Source organism: Siphateles boraxobius, unplaced genomic scaffold, assembly GCF_051911475.1.
Source record: "Siphateles boraxobius isolate OS27281-9 unplaced genomic scaffold, OSU_SipBor_1 269, whole genome shotgun sequence".
In the NCBI taxonomy this organism is placed as follows: domain Eukaryota; kingdom Metazoa; phylum Chordata; class Actinopteri; order Cypriniformes; family Leuciscidae; genus Siphateles; species Siphateles boraxobius.
In genome coordinates this window covers 1,311,326-1,327,782 of record NW_027508886.1, presented here as the reverse complement: position 1 = coordinate 1,327,782, position 16,457 = coordinate 1,311,326, and the positions used below count along the sequence as shown (strand labels likewise).

At 43.3% G+C, this 16,457-nt stretch overlaps 1 non-coding gene across 1 annotated transcript; it reads right to left on the bottom strand.

Annotated features, from left to right (window-relative positions):
* Positions 1-11,483: 11,483 nt before the first annotated feature.
* Positions 11,484-11,555, bottom strand: trnaq-uug (transfer RNA glutamine (anticodon UUG)). The gene has a single exon. It is a non-coding gene; the product is annotated as a tRNA-Gln (tRNA).
* Positions 11,556-16,457: the final 4,902 nt, after the last annotated feature.

Sequence of the window (16,457 nt, the reverse complement as noted above, 5' to 3'; positions counted from 1 at the left end):
ATTGGACATTTTAATTAAAGTTCCTGTCATGATGAAAACTATTTTACTGCACTCAGGGGGCCCCCCTGAGTCCATAGCACCAAGCACCATCCCATAATTCCACTGTCCACGAACCCACTATTTTTATAATGGGATAAATGCTACGTGGGATCAGACAGTTTCTGTGATAGGCAATTTTTTAAAAGTTCCATTCTTGATAAAAACTATTTTACTGCACTCAGGGGGCCCCCCAGAGTCCATAGAACCAAGTCCCATCCCAAAATTCCACCGTCCACGAACCCACTATTTTTTTCCATTGAATAAATGCTACGTGGATCTCAATATCTCAGCTCTGGAAGGGTCTAGAGCCTCCATTTTTGCACTCAGGTCTAAGTCTCAAGGGCCCCTATCAGAATGCAGAGTTTCAAGAAGATCAGAGAAACTCAAAATTCCGGTCGGAATTTTGAGTTTCTCCGATCTTCTCCAAACTCTGGATTCTGAGAGAGGGTGATGAGACTTAGACCTGAGTGCAAAAATGGAGGCTCTGGGACCTTCCTGACCTGAGCTATGGACATCCCACGTAGCATTTATTCAATGGAAAAAAATAGTGGGTTCGCGGACGGTGGAATTTTGGGATGGGACTTGGTTCTATGGACTCTGGGGGGCCCCCTGAGTGCAGTAAAATAGTTTTTATCATGATTTGGAACTTTAATTATAATGCTTATCACAGAAAATGTCCCATCCCACAGAGCATTATTTCCATTGTAAAAAATAGTGGGTTCGCGGACGGTGGAATTCTGGGACGGCGCTTGGTGCCACGGACTCCTGGGGGCCTCCTGAGTGCAGTAAAATAGTTTTTATCATGACAGGAACTTTAGTTCAAAAGTCTATCAATTATACTACCCGAAACCCCATTCAGTAGATTGCAGGCGGGATCGTGTCCAATTGCAGCACATTTGAATGAACTGCGGAAAAACTTGAAAAATATAGTGGGTTATTGGACAAAAAGTGGGTTTGTGGACACATTGTTTTTAAGCTTAGCTTTCAGAATATTGGGATGAAAACTATTTTACTGCACTCAGGGCCCCCCCCCAGAGTCCATAGAACCAAGTCCCATCCCAAAATTCCACTGTCCATGAACCCACTATTTTTATAATGGGATAAATGCTACGTGGGATCAGACAGTTTCTGTGAGGACGACCCGCTGGGACTCGTCGTTTCCGAGATATTGACCGTTTTGTCCAAAAGTCCCTTATGTATAACCGGGTGTATCTCGGGAACCAAACCGAGTTGGAGCTCCAAACTCCGGGTGTGAGGAGGGCCCATTGGGTCCCTTCAGACCCCACCGTCCCCAGCTCCTGGGCCCTTCCGTTTCCGAGATACGGCCACTTCCTGTCCAGCTTTGACCGGGTATATCTCGGGAACCCCTTGCTCAATATTCCCCAAACTCTAATAGATCGTAGTGCTGGAGGGGCCCTTTCGAACGAGCCCACCCCCGAGGTCCAACTCGCCCGGGTCCCCGAGTTACAGCCGTTCAAAGTCGGGGGCCCCAGCGAACGGCGATCCGCTAGGGGGCCTCCCCGAGGCCCGTCACCTCCCTAGTTCGAGTCAAGGCCCCCCTGGGACCTCCCCACCCGAATTTGAGCTCTCTGGGTCCTCGCGTTACCGAGATACGGCCGATTTTGTCCCGAGAACGTGGGCGCCGCCATTTTGGAATTCGGCCGCCATTTTAGAACGCGCCCGGTGGTTTTCGGCCAATATATCCGCGAAAACACGGCCAAAATTCACGAAATTTTTACCATTCTTTTCAGCTCAAATAGACGCTTCCAAAGAGCCCACGCACGGCCGGATCCGTCGAGTTTTTAACCTTGATAAATTTGTTTTTTCATCCGTATCTGTGGCCCCCGGGGGCCCACGGGGCCGTGGGTGGGCTCATTGTAAAGGTCTCGTCCCGTTCTAAACGAGATACAATGTTGGTGTCCATAGGACCCAGTGGGCCATCATAAAAAATGAATACGTTGCTGCTCCTTTGTCAGTCACCATCCACAATCAATGGCCTCATCACGAACGGGGGTTAGGAAACGCTTGGAAAGCGTCTAGGGCCCTCAAACTCGGGGCCCCGACTCGGGGACGTGAGACGACGGAACTCGCCGAGTTTCGGGGTCCTGCGACTTTCCGTATCCTCACGGCAGCGCGTTTCGTCAGCTTGACCTTTTTGACCCCTGCGACGTGTTTTTCACCTTTTTTCGACCTTTCGGCCCCTGAACGGGGTCCGAGGGGCCCCAAACTTTTCCGCCCGCACCGGGGGCCCATGGCGAGTCGGAAAACGGCGCCCCCTAGTCGATCGGCCATTGCGAAGCGGCGTCCGCGAAACCACTGTGGCAAAACGCATTCATTTAATGGGCGAGTGGGATTTTTTCCGAAATGTCCCCGGGGCCCCAAATTCGGCACGCTGACCCTTTGGCCCCACCCGAGCGACATACCGAAGCCGCGGGGCTCTTGAGCGAAGGGAAAAAATTTCAGGCCCCGACACTAATCTCTGTCTCACGGCGGACGCCCGGTCCCTTTTTTGACCGTTCGGCCCCTGAACGAGGTCCCAGGGGCCCCAAACTTTTCCGCCCGCACCAGGGGCCCGTGGCGAGTCGGAAAACGGCGCCCCCTAGTCGATCGGCCCTTTGGAAGCGGCGTCCGCGAAACCGCTATGGCGAATACATTCATTTAATGGGCGAGTGGGATTTTGACAGAAAGCTCCCAGGGGCCCCAAATTCAGCACGCTGGCCCTTGGGCCCCACCCGAGCGACGTACCGACACCACTGATCTCTAGAGCAAAGGCAACACATTTGACCCCTTTAACCCTCTGCTCGGGCCTACAGGCTCTTTCACTCATGTACCCTAAGAGGCTTTTGAGTGAAAGTTGGTTAAAAGTGGCACAATTGCTACAGGAAGGTCCTAGGTTTTCACCCTTCGGGGCCGTGTGTCGGGGGCCCCTGGGGGGCCCAGATCTCAAATCTCAAGGTGCCACGACCCTGCGTCCCCGTACGGGGGCCGTCCCACGGACCACTTATCGCGTAGTGGTTTTGCGGACGGGCGGTCCCTTTTTCGGCCTTTCGACCGCTGAACGGGGTCCGAGGGGCCCCAAACTTTTCCGCCCGCACCGGGGGGCCGTGGCGAGTCGGAAAACGGCGCCCCCTAGTCGATAGGCCACTGCGAAGCGGCGTCCACGAAACCACTGTGGCAAAATACATTCATTTAATGGGCGAGTGGGATTTTTTTCTAAATATCCCCGGGGCCCCAAATTCAGCATGCCGACTCTTGGGGCCTCCCCGAGCGGCACATCCAAAGCGCCGGGCTCTTGAGCCAAGGCAAGACGCTGCCAGCCTCTAACCCTACCCGTCGCGCTAACCCTAACTCACGGCCCCTTTTTGGACCTTGCGGCCCCTGAACGGGGCCCGAGGGGCCCCAAACTTTTCCGCCCGCACCAAAGGATCCCTCCGAGTCTTTATAAACTCGTTTCGTCGGAAAAATTTCGAAAGACAAAGCTTAAACGCCACCGTGTCCACGAACCCACTGTTTTCAGACGGCCAAACTATACGTTTGGCCTAATTACAAAGCCTGTTGCATGACTAATTTCACAAAACAGCTTGGTTTCACAATCACAAGGGCCCCTAGAGTCAGAATATCACATTTAAAAAAAGTTTTCATCAAGATATTCCCACAGACGAGCTTAAAAAATTGTTTCCCGCCAAAACATGTCTTCGAGGACACTCGTTTTCGTGGCAATTAAACACTGAAACGACTTGGAAAAACAGTGCCACGTGTTCAGCCGAGTGTGCTTAGTACAGTAGAGGTGGTTTGGTCGACGGGGGCCGACGCCACAAACGACGGGAGGGCGGAAACACGACAGCGTCCCACGGACCACTTATCGCGTAGTGGTTTTGCGGACGACGGTGTCTTTTTCGGCCTTTCGGCCCCTGAACGAGGTCCGAGGGGCCCCAAACTTTTCCGCCCGCACCGGGGGGCCGTGGTGAGTCGGAAAACGGCGCCCCCTAGTCGATAGGCCACTGCGAAGCGGCGTCCACGAAACCACTGTGGCAAAAGACATTCATTTAATGGGCGAGTGGGTTTTTTTTCGAAATGTCCCCGGGGCCCCAAATTCGGCACGCTGACCCCTTGGCCCTCCCTGAACGACATACCAAAAGCAGGGGGCGCTAGAGCAAAGTGAAATTTTTCTAAGGGCCCTTGAGATCTGCGCTTCGGGGCCCCACGTCAGGGGCCCCTGGAGGGCCAGAATCTCAAATGTCAATGTACCACGACTCTGCGTCCCCGTACGGGGGCCGTCCCACGGGCCTACAAAAACACATAGTGGTTTGGCGGACGGGCGGCAATTTTGGTAAACATAGTGGGTTATTGGACAAATAGTGGTTCCGTGGGACGGGGGCGTGGCCTGGGAGTGGGGGCGTGGGTCAACGGGACATTTGCCCAATATAGTGGGTTATTGGACAAATAGTGGGTCCGTGGGACGGGGGCGTGGCCTGGGAGTGGGGGCGTGGGTCAACGGGACATTTGCCCAATATAGTGGGTTATTGGACAAATAGTGGGTCCGTGGGACGGGGGCGTGGCCTGGGAGTGGGGGCGTGGGTCAACGGGTCATTTGGTAAACATAGTGGGTTATTGGACAAATAGTGGGTTCGTGGGACGGGGGCGTGGCCTGGGAGTGGGCGGGGGGTGGTCCCGAGACATTTGCCCAATATAGTGGGTTATTGGACAAATAGTGGGTTCGTGGGATGGGGGCGTGGCCTGGGAGTGGGGGCGTGGGTCAACGGGTCATTTGGTAAATATAGTGGGTTATTGGACAAATAGTGGGTTCGTGGGATGGGGGCGTGGCCTGGGAGGGGGGGGGGGGTGGTCCCGGTACGTTTGCCCAATATAGTGGGCAATTGGACAAATAGTGGGTTCATGGGATGGGGGGGCGGGGGGGGTTCGACTCTTCGGCGCCAACTAGAGGCGTCCAAATAACCCCTATCCCGTGCGGAGTAAGTCACGACCCGAAAAATCGAGGGTAGACCTAAAAGGCCCACTCTCTACCAAGTTTATAGGGGAGTGGGCATCCCACGAACTCCTACGATCCCTCGAAGTGATTATGCGACCAATGGCAGCTTATTAACATGGGCCTTTGTCCACGAACCCACGGTTCGGACTAACTTACACTTCTTTTTTCATTACATGTTGCCCCAAGAATACATTAATATGCAAATTAGATACATAGATACATTGTATAAAATGGAAAAACCCGCTTATGGCCATTTTACACACATATTGCATAAAGCAAAATGGAAGTCTACATCAAATCATTCTGTTATCTTTTATAACATAGTTGGGAATCATCTTCATACAAAGTTTGGTATATAAAATCCTGAAACCTAAACAATTTCAGGATATTAAACACTGATATAATTAAGCTATATCCTCCTGAGACCAAAAAAAGTTTAGTTAATTTAGTATTATGTGTGTCATTACATTGTTTAGAGCATAAGAAAGTTTTTTGCAAAAACGTTTTTTTTTTAAATAATGTTCATATAGGTTATACTATGTCTTCTGTAGAGGACACTAGGACTCATTTTTTATTATTATTTTATTTAAAGACATGAATAGGCAAAAACAATGTTTTTTTTTTAGATCACATCTTTTTAAATAAAATAATAATAAAAAATGAGTCCTAGTAGTGTCCTATACAGAAGACATAGTATAACCTATATGAACATTATAAAAAAAAAAAAAACGTTTTTGCAAAAAACTTTCTTATGCTCTAAACAATGTAATGACACACAAAATACTAAATTATTAACTAAGCTTTTTTTGGTCTCAGGAGGATACACTGCAAAAACTCAAAATCTTGCCAAGTATATTTTTCTAATTTCTAGTCAAAATATCTCATCACACTTAATATAAGACAAAATCACCTAAAGACCAAGATTTAAGTGAGATAAAGGAACTTGTTTTTAGACAGTGCATCTTGGATATCTTGTTAAGTGAAACTGTCTTAAAAATATCTTGTTTTGAGTCATATCTCAGATGAAACAAGCTTTTTTGACATGTCATAAGGTTTTTAAGCTGCTGTGTTATTTGTAAAAGATGAATCGTCTTGTTTCAAGAAACAGACTTGACTTGAATTGAGACAACAAATCTGCTTTATTGAAAACTGCAGGTCAACATGCCCAACTCACAACAACATATATTGACAGCAAAAAAAACGTAATTTATTTACGTATAAACAACTTTACCGACGTACAAATTTGTATGTATTCCTATTTAACTTATGCATATTAAAATCGTGGTTTTGACTCTATTGCATTCAATTGTCTTATCAATTAAATGTTCAGTCGCATTTATTAATAGTTTAATGTTATATGGAAAAGGTTTGCTAAAAACTCCTGTGATTCTTATATGTTCCAACAGAATATTGTAAGGGACATATATGCTGCAAAAACCACATATGTTTTAAACATTTAAACTACACACAAGCACACATTTTAATTACAAAAATATTTTATTAGAATGTGTTCTGCAATATACAGTTGCATATTTCACATATCAATAGTTTTCATTTTAAATCCTGCATCACCAGATTTCATTTTAATTTGTGACAATTTTTCTAAACTTTATCACAGTACTAGGCTACTATGGTATACAACAGTTCTATTCTTAACCTACAAACATAAAACTTTCCTAAATGTTCAAGTGATTCTTATGCATATCACTCTAAAAAATAATTCAGTGGCTTAGTAAATATCACAGTAATAATTAACTTTATTAACTAAAATCTCTGAATATCATTTACTTGATAGTTTGAGTTGAACATAGCCTACCGAAATAATTGACTAAAACTCCAACAATAAATTTTGTCTGAAATTTACAGTTATATTTAAGTTTGAAGTTTTTCACTAAAATAATTTAGTATTTGACTAACCAATTATTTATTTAAAATACACTGAGCTAATAATTATTTGTGAAATTTCCATCACAATATTTGAGAATGGATAATTAAACTAATCTGTTTCAAGAACCACAAATATTACTTAAATAAAATAAATATTATTAATATTTAACAAGCATAAGAAATTGATTAAGTTTACTCAATTAAAATGTATTTTACTGTCTATGATTACAACAACGCACCCCTCCCCCACCCTCTGACGTGACGACAACTCGACGGTTGAGTGAGCGCGCGCTGTTTGAACTCTCTCTCCAGTGCAGAACAGTTCTCCTCTCCTCTCCTCTGCCTCGCAGAATTGGTGCATTTCCTCTGTGAAATTCAGGTGTGTATGTTTTATTTTATCTGTATAATCATTAATGTGCTTTAAATAATTCTATTTAATGCGAAGGAACATACAGAGACGCAATGTTACTCACCTTAAACGAGTGTCGACTCGCGCCTGCCTTTTCGCGTGATTGTAAGGCCTTGCATATAAAACACACGACTATATTCTTAAAGATAATGAATATAACTAATTTGGATGATAAAATGTCCTCAGAACTGTGCACTGTTTGTTTATTGGCAGGTTATGGAGTCAGTCGCGTCGCAGCATCTTTTGGCTGTGAGTGACGCAGGACGGCGGTGTAAAGTTAGAGGTTCCCCCGCAGAGGCGAGTCCATCTCCGGCACGCGAACCAGCGCTGATCCGGTGGATACTGGATAACAGACCGGTTGATTACACTTGAATTACTTTAATGTTTAGGCCTAAATGTTTAATTTTTACTTCGAAAATGTTTCTTACATTAGTTTAGATGTAGGCAATATTGTATACGTGTTAAAAATAGTATAAAATATATGCTGTTTTGCTGTAATGTTAGGCTACTAATCGACAATAAAGGCCAATGTCATGTAGTTATACCGGTGGTTGTATGGAATATTTTTACAAAGGTTTAGAGGAAATAAAAAAGTTAATATTACTGCCATATAAACACAGTTTATATTACTCATAAATATTTGTTTTTAAATGTTTCCCCCTAATTATTTCTACTCAAGTTTATTTGTTAATGTACCAAATGCAGTTACTGAGATCTATTTAATTTGTTTTACTAACATTTACTCAGTTAATACAGTGTAAGTAATTGCTTTCACTGCTTAAAAATCTAATCAATATTCTAAGTTTAAAAATGTTTCACCAAAAAAATTGAGTAAATCATATTAAATGTTTTTAGAGTGCATCACCACCAGAGTTCATGTCACATATACAAAAACATATTCCAGCCAATTTTAATATCTGTTCTAGAAACATATTTGACTCCGCTTTGTTCATTTGCAATAATATGTTATGATTTTGTTCACAAACAACAGGCCCAGACAGTTCACAATTAATACACGATCTTACAATATCATTGATTTTCAACTGCTCTTTCAAATCCTGTAGAAAAATTAACAGTCTTCATAAAGATCAGTGATATTCTGACAGTAATCCTCTAACCGGCATCTGCACTGTACAATTTAAAGGGATACTCCACTTTAAAATGAAAATTTTCATCATATACTCACCCTCATGTTGTTTTAATTCTTAATGAATTTCTTTCTTCTGCTGAACAGAAAGGAAGATATTTAGAAGAATATCAGTAACCAGACAGTTTCTGGTCTCATTGACTTCCATAGTATATTTTTTTTCCTACTATGAAAGTCAATGAGACCAGAAACTGTCTGGTTACTGATATTCTTCTAAATATCTTCCTTTCTGTTCAGCAGAAGAAAGAAATTCATTAAGGATTAAAACAACATGAGGGTGAGTATATAATGAAAGAATTTTCTTTTTAAAGTGGAGTATCCCTTTAAGAATCTGCCAACTGCATATAAGTGAATCAGATGTTGGTCATCAAAACATGAAATCTGTACGAAACGCATAAACAAATGACACAAAATGTGTATAAATTCTTAATGACTTTAATTTGACTAGCATATAATTCAATATAAGAACTTTAAATGATTTATATATGAATTTTATATGAGTTTTATATATTTCGAGTAATACCATACACATTTGCATACTTTTGTCATGTAAAACTCATACAAGTCTTTTAACAGTATTCATATATAACGCAAAAATCCCCTACAAGTTGTATGTGTGTTATTTAGTATGAAATGGGCCATAATCGGTCTGATTTTGTATAGGACATGTATTGGCCTTATATGAAACACAGAAGGTAATTCTGGCCGATTTAAGTAAGGAAGATAATATATGAACCTATGGTTGCTGTATATGAACCATGCAGGTTTTTTTCATATGGGTTAAAAATACCTTCTTTAATTGTTTAACCATTTTGTAATATTTGGTTTATTTATCGTGAAACACAAAAGGCGTTTTCTCCTATAGACCCATAATACACTAAAACACAACATAAATTCACAAAAGACATAAATTTTATTAGCTTGGTGTAATCCAAATCTTTAGAATCCATGCGTTGTTTGCAAGAAACAGATCCAAATTCAGCTCTTCATCCAGTGATCTTGATAATTTCTCTCAGCAGAGACCGTAAACGCCAAATCCCGGCATCCCGTGCTCGTGGTGAATTCAAATTCAAAAATTGCGCCCGAAGCGTTACGACATGTTTTACGGCAGTGATATTAGACGCTCATTGGCTCTCACATGCTTCGTCACAGATTGCGACATGCCGTGTTTAATTGGTGTACTACATTTGAAATGGAGAATCGCGTGCGCCTTCAAAGAGCAAACCGGATTAGCGTTTTCATGGATTAATAACTTAAATTCTGCTCTGTAACGTTACCTCATACAAATATTATATAGCCTACTGCCAGAGAGGACTGCGACACATCGTCCTGTGAACGACTTTTGGTACCGGTTTTGACATTTTCTCACTAAATAAATTATTGCGATTAAAGTGTACGTTATGTCTGTTGTTTTTCTTTATAATTGTAACATTAGTTACATAGTTTTAAGAAATGGTTAGGGGTAGGATTAGTGGCTCAAACTATATTTTAATGCTTTATTGTTAATAAAACTGCCATTTCCCTACACATTGTTCATTACGTTTTATCCTTTTAATATTGTCTATAAAATGGGTATGTTTAGGTGTGGGAGTAGGGTAAAGGGATCTTACATTTATAATCTATAAAATGTTCTCCTATGTTTTCATATTGCAGTTCCATAAATACTGTGAGCCAAAATGTTGAGAAAAAAAATGAAGCTGTTTCCCTTTTATGCAGTCCTCTGGGACTTTTTGCTGTTTAAAAAAACAAAACAAAAAATGGTTAAATGCAAGTCTATTTTTCACTTTTTCTGTCTAGTAAACAGTAGTTAATGTCTTGAATCTAGTAGGTAAAATGTCTTGAATCTAGAACAGTATTACTTTTGTTGAGCTTACAATAAGGTAAATACACTTGAGATGATGACAGGATGGTAAATTATGGCAAAAGAGCACTGCCTAATATGAGTCAGGAATGCTAACTTCAAGGCATTTTGTCTCAAAATGCCCGTTTCCAATCTTATTTCAAGTTGGTGGTGACTTAAATCTAGAACAGTATAACCATTATAGAACTAAAAATTAGTTAAATACACTTGAAACAAACAGGATGACAAAAGAAAATGCTACTTTTGAGGGGAAAATACTATTTTTGAGCATGACAAGCTTATTATGAGACACAAAACATCACAAGACTAGTAAAATATAGCTAAAAATGAGTTTTCCCAGCTAATTTCAAGATCACTCATATCTTTTAAGGCTTAAATATAATGTCTTATTTTAAGAAATCTTACCAAGAGAATTTTCACTTGTTCCATTGGCAGATTTTTTTGCTTATTACAAGCAAAAATATCTTGTATTAATTTTTTTTTGCTTATTTTTGGAGTGGCCTTTTTTCCAGTGTATAGCTTAATTAGCGGCCGGCTAATTAACTTAAGAGTAGCTACATGTTTTCTTTTCTGTATTTTATCATGGGAAAAGTTACAGGTTCACAGGTACTGAAGTAAACCTGTAATATACACGCTAGCTAGCTATATTGGCATGTCTAATTTTCCAAAAATACACAATGTATATGAATAAATATTAAACGATTATACAGTAATGAAGAATAGCCTTACCTGTTGCAAAGATGACAATAATAGGAGCCGCTGATTGGTCAAAAGTACGTCACAGAAGAGAAACACGATTGGTCAAAAGTAAGCCATGGGAGAGAAACGCGATTGGTCAAAAGTAAGCCACAGGAGAGAAACGCGATTGGTCAAAAGTAAGCCACAGGAGAGAAACGCGATTGGTTCAAAGTAAGCCACAGCAGAGAAACGCGATTGGCTCACGTTGGCTTACTTTGGGCTTACTTTAGCTCAATCGGTAGGAAGCAGCAAGCGCAATTGAGAGGTAGCGGGATCGATGCCTGCATTCTCCAGTGCTGTCCATCCTTTTTACGCCCCCCTTCAAGGGGCACTACCTAGATGAGCTCTTGCGGCTCAGTGCTGCCGAAAATGTTTTCTCGAACGAGGTACTGCACACATTCCTGGCAAATGCAGATCGCACCGAGATTTGAACTCGGATCACTGGATTCAAAGCCCAGAGTGCTAACCATTACACCATGGAACCAACACACTCTGCTAGCTGGCTGTCTGAGACGCAGATAGCGATGAGGCTAGGTGGAATCAGGTAGACTAAAAGAGGCAGAGGTTGTTCCTCTGCCGAAACCCGGGATTGAACCAGGGACCTTTAGATCTTCAGTCTAACGCTCTCCCAACTGAGCTAAAGCTGGGGAACAATAGTCTGTATAAGATGGGGAAGAATTGAGGGGGAGGGGCGCGAGGGGAGGAGAAAAATCACAGAGATTTTTGAACATGAACATGAGAACATGAATTTTCTTGCTGGGTCTAATGTCTTTTTTATTCATTTCAAGATTTATTTAGTGCAATATAAGGGATGCAGTTCAGCTTGCAGGCAATTAACAATGTATTTAATTATTAACACATTACATTTAAAATTTTTCTTCTTTTGATCAAAAGGAGGTACTGAACCACATTTTTAGGGACTTCCCAATGATCTAACTTTATAAACACTCTGCATTGATGACCCAGTATTATCAAATGGTAGAATGGAAGAACATTTAGTGTACTGATATATTGCAGGAGTATCTAATAATGATTAATAGTAAACTACCACCTATTACTGTAACCTTGATTTAAAAAATAAATAAACAGTATGGGCATTCTGCATGTATCTCTTCTTTTATGTAATTTGACTTCGAACACTCCACCTAAGCCTGCTATATCACATCACTGTCACTATCAGCCATTAACAAAACAATAAACATAAAACAGATCAATAAAATATTTAAAAAATGTTTTTTATTCTTTTCACGTCGAAATATAAAACATATAATGTACAAATTATAATATACATACAAATATACAACATTCAACAAAATATGTACAAACAAATCACGTTTGGTATAGTATTTAAAATAAATCACTATTTACAAGTAAAAAGAAAACAAACAAACAGAACTGAACTATATACAACTCATTAACCTAGAACAAATACAACAGTTTGTGTATATGTTGTGGGCAGCACAATGAATCACAATCAAATTGAATAAAAAAAAATTATAAAAAATAAAAAAATCAAATAAAAAATAGTGCAATTATTTCGGTATTAGTTTTGCAAAACAACTAAATATTTTACTATAATAAAAACAAAATCTTCACAACATAAAATACAATGATGTACTATTTTCTCATCATTCTAAGCCACTGCTCTTTGGTTAGGGTCTCCCTGTTTGGGCAGTAAATTCTGCCTTTGAACTGGCTATGGCCAGTGTCTGTGGTGCGTGGCTCTCCACATTTAGTGCATCTGTTGGATGTGACTGTTCTAGTGTATTTACGCTTTTCTTTTTGTGGAGTGTCTTGCATTTGACAAGGGCCAGTTGTGCTCTCAGAATGTGGTGTGCAAACTCTACTGGGTGCAGTGGTCTGGGGTGGCGGCAGAAGCAGAATGCTACTTGCTGTGGTGGTTGGTGGCACTATTAGTGGCATGTAAAAAACTACTGGCCGAGCTGTATGTTGTTTTGGCTGTATGGTTCTCAGCTCAGCTATATCTTTGACAACTAGCTTGGTTTTTGCCAACCCAGCCGTGTCAGGTGGCATGTTGTAAGTGTGTTCATGCATGTGTGGTGTGACTTGAGTGGGCCTAGTGTTTACTGGGAGTAGTGGTTCACTGGCAACAGGGCGTTCATCAGGCAGTACCAACCCTTGCATCAGAATTGCAACTTCTTGTGCCTTGAATCTTTTGTTATGCCACTGTATCAACGTGGTCTGATTTACAGTAACAAGTTGCAGAGTTGTATCTTTCATAATAATGCCGTTGATTAAAATGAGCTGTCGAATCTTTTTATAATCATTTAGAATTAGTGACCATCTTGAAAGGGTTTGGTGTCCAATTTTCTTGGGGCTATTATGAATGTTGCACAATCTGATAAATATTGTTTCTACAAGACGGCTGCAGTTTGGCCACTGAGCAGCTGAACCAGTAGAACCAAGTATACACCTTTTTGTGCTTTCAACTCCTGCAAATACAGCCTTCTTTTTCGGAGACCTAAACCGACCAGTGAGCAGTCTCTCCTGATGTCGAGCAGCGTAAGAAATCCGGTCCTTATCGTGTTGCTCCAAGTTCTGCCAAAGACCCACAATGGTACTGGCCTGCTGATTGGTAAGAGTGAGGCCTTTTTCATTTCTTAGCTCCACCAAGTATTCCGCAAGCTCATCAACACGATCCATTCCTGCCAAACTCTGTTCATCCACGGCCTAGGAGGAAGTATTACATTAGATTTGAAGTATTTCAAGAAGGTCAAACATCAATAAATATAAAGCATACTGGTATTTCTCTTACAACTTGCTCTGAAGATGTAGATTGTCCAGGTAACCCAGACGGGACCCCGAGCAGGTGAGTGGACTGGACAGGAGGAGCAGACGCATGTTGGACCCCCAGCAGGTGAGCGAACTGGACAGGAGGAGCAGACGCATGTTGGACCCCCAGCAGGTGAGTGGACTGGACAGGAGGAGCGGGTGCAGACGGGACCCCCAGCAGGTGAGTGGACTGGACAGGAGGAGCGGGTGCAGATGGGACCCCCAGCAGGTGAGTGGACTGGACAGGAGGAGCAGACGCATGTTGGACCCCCAGCAGGTGAGTGGACTGGACAGGAGGAGCGGGTGCAGATGGGACCCCCAGCAGGTGAGTGGACTGGACAGGAGGAGCAGACGCATGTTGGACCCCCAGCAGGTGAGTGGACTGGACAGGAGGAGCACACGCATGTTGGACCCCCAGCAGGTGAGTGGACTGGGAAGGAGGAGCAGACGCATGTTGGACCCCCAGCAGGTGAGTGGACTGGACAGGAGGAGCAGACGCATGTTGGACCCCCAGCAGGTGAGTGGACTGGACAGGAGGAGCAGACGCATGTTGGACCCCCAGCAGGTGAGTGGACTGGACAGGAGGAGCAGACGCATTTTGGACCCCCAGTAGGTGAGTAGACTGGACAGGAGGAGCAGATGCATGTTGGACCCCCAGCAGGTGAGTGGACTGGACAGGAGGAGCAGACGCATGTTGGACCCCCAGCAGGTGAGTGGACTGGACAGGAGGAGCAGATGCATGTTGGACCCCCAGCAGGTGAGTGGACTGGACAGGAGGAGCAGACGCATGTTGGACCCCCAGCAGGTGAGTGGACTGGACAGGAGGAGCAGACGCATGTTGGACCCCCAGCAGGTGAGTGGACTGGGAAGGAGGAGCAGACGCATGTTGGACCCCCAGCAGGTGAGTGGACTGGACAGGAGGAGCAGACGCATGTTGGACCCCCAGCAGGTGAGTGGACTGGACAGGAGGAGCAGACGCATGTTGGACCCCCAGCAGGTGAGTGGACTTGGCAGGAGGAGCAGACGCATGTTGGACCCCCAGCAGGTGAGTGGACTGGACAGGAGCAGCAGACGCATGTTGGACCCCCAGTAGGTGAGTGGACTGGACAGGAGGAGCGGACTGACCAGAAAGCTCAGGAGCACAAGAAGCAGGTAGCACTGAGATCATATCAGATGTGTCCAAAAGTAAATCCGCAAGAGTGACCTCAATATGTTCAAGTTCTTCAAAGCCCTCATCAGTCTCTACTGGCTCTTCCAACTGCTCCAGCAATGTATTTGCCTCCTCGGAGTCTGGCGCCATACACTGTAGAGATTCATTGTTCTGCCTCAACAGGTACTGCACTCCAATCAGTTCACCTGAAAATGCTAAAAAAATAAAATAAAATAAAAAATACTACATAGAAACAGAGAAAGAACTATGAGCATAAACATACAATATTAAATATGAATACCTGTGTACTTCGCGGGTGGTGTAAAAGAAGGAATCAGCTTCCTGCCAAAAACCTTCTCATAATCTTTATTAACGCTGTGAACCAGCTCGCCCGAGTATGTGCGCAGGCCCGAGGTCTCTGCCTCCAGAGCAGCTGCTGCCCTGTTGTGGTTCCAGCGATGTAGCCCGTCTAGTAGGTAGATCTGGAAGTTGAGCGAGTTTGCACTGTTTCCTAAAGTAAATACAAAAAAACGGCAAAAGGAATAAGGTCAAGTATTTCTGTTAAACATAAACATTATTGAGTTGCACGTACCTGGAATGAACTGGTTTAAGTGACAGTGGAATGACTCCAAAGATGTAGGACCTCTGGCACAGCGCAGTGTCTGCAGTTGCACTCCTCCCTTGGTGATGGTGCCAGTCTGTGTGTACAGCGCCACACCAGGTGGGTCCTGAATGCACTTAACATGTCTCTTTTGAACACGCCAGATGTGCTGCATTCTGATGGGGTCCAGAAGAGGAACACCAAGGGCATCCTTACCCTTGTCACTGATGAGCTCACTGATGAGCTGATCCAACAGCCGGATGGTTTGGTATTCTCCACGAGTCCTCCTCCTGCAGTGCAGCTCTAGCTCTTCTTTTTTTATGTGCCGATCTAGCTGCTTCTCCGTCAGAGCCATCAGGCCTTGCTTTTTTAGCTGTGCTCTTTTTGCCTCTCTCAACTTGTTGACATCAGCAGCATCCCACTCTAAAATACATGCTGATATGCGAGCCATGAAAGTGGGATAGAGCTGGTGTGCATCAGTGGTGCATCCCAAAGCCAGGCGTCGCATATAGTGCCAGATGTCGAGGCGAACAATCAAGTTAGGCCATCCAGCAAATCTGGCCTTCAGCTTGGTCTCACCCACATCCTTGCAGCAGCCACAGTCCACATAGAGAGCAACAGGAGGGTCTACACCTGCAGCTTTATACCTGCGAGAAATAATTATCAAAAATATTTAAAGAATTTCATCATCAAACAACAGTAAATTACAAATGCAAATTGTAAATAGCAAATTCTAAACTAAGGACAAGTTAAATTACATGTAAGTGAAAATGTATTACAGGTAACATACCTGTCTACCAAGCCAGCTGCCATAAGATCCAAACCTGGTCCCTCACCCGCAG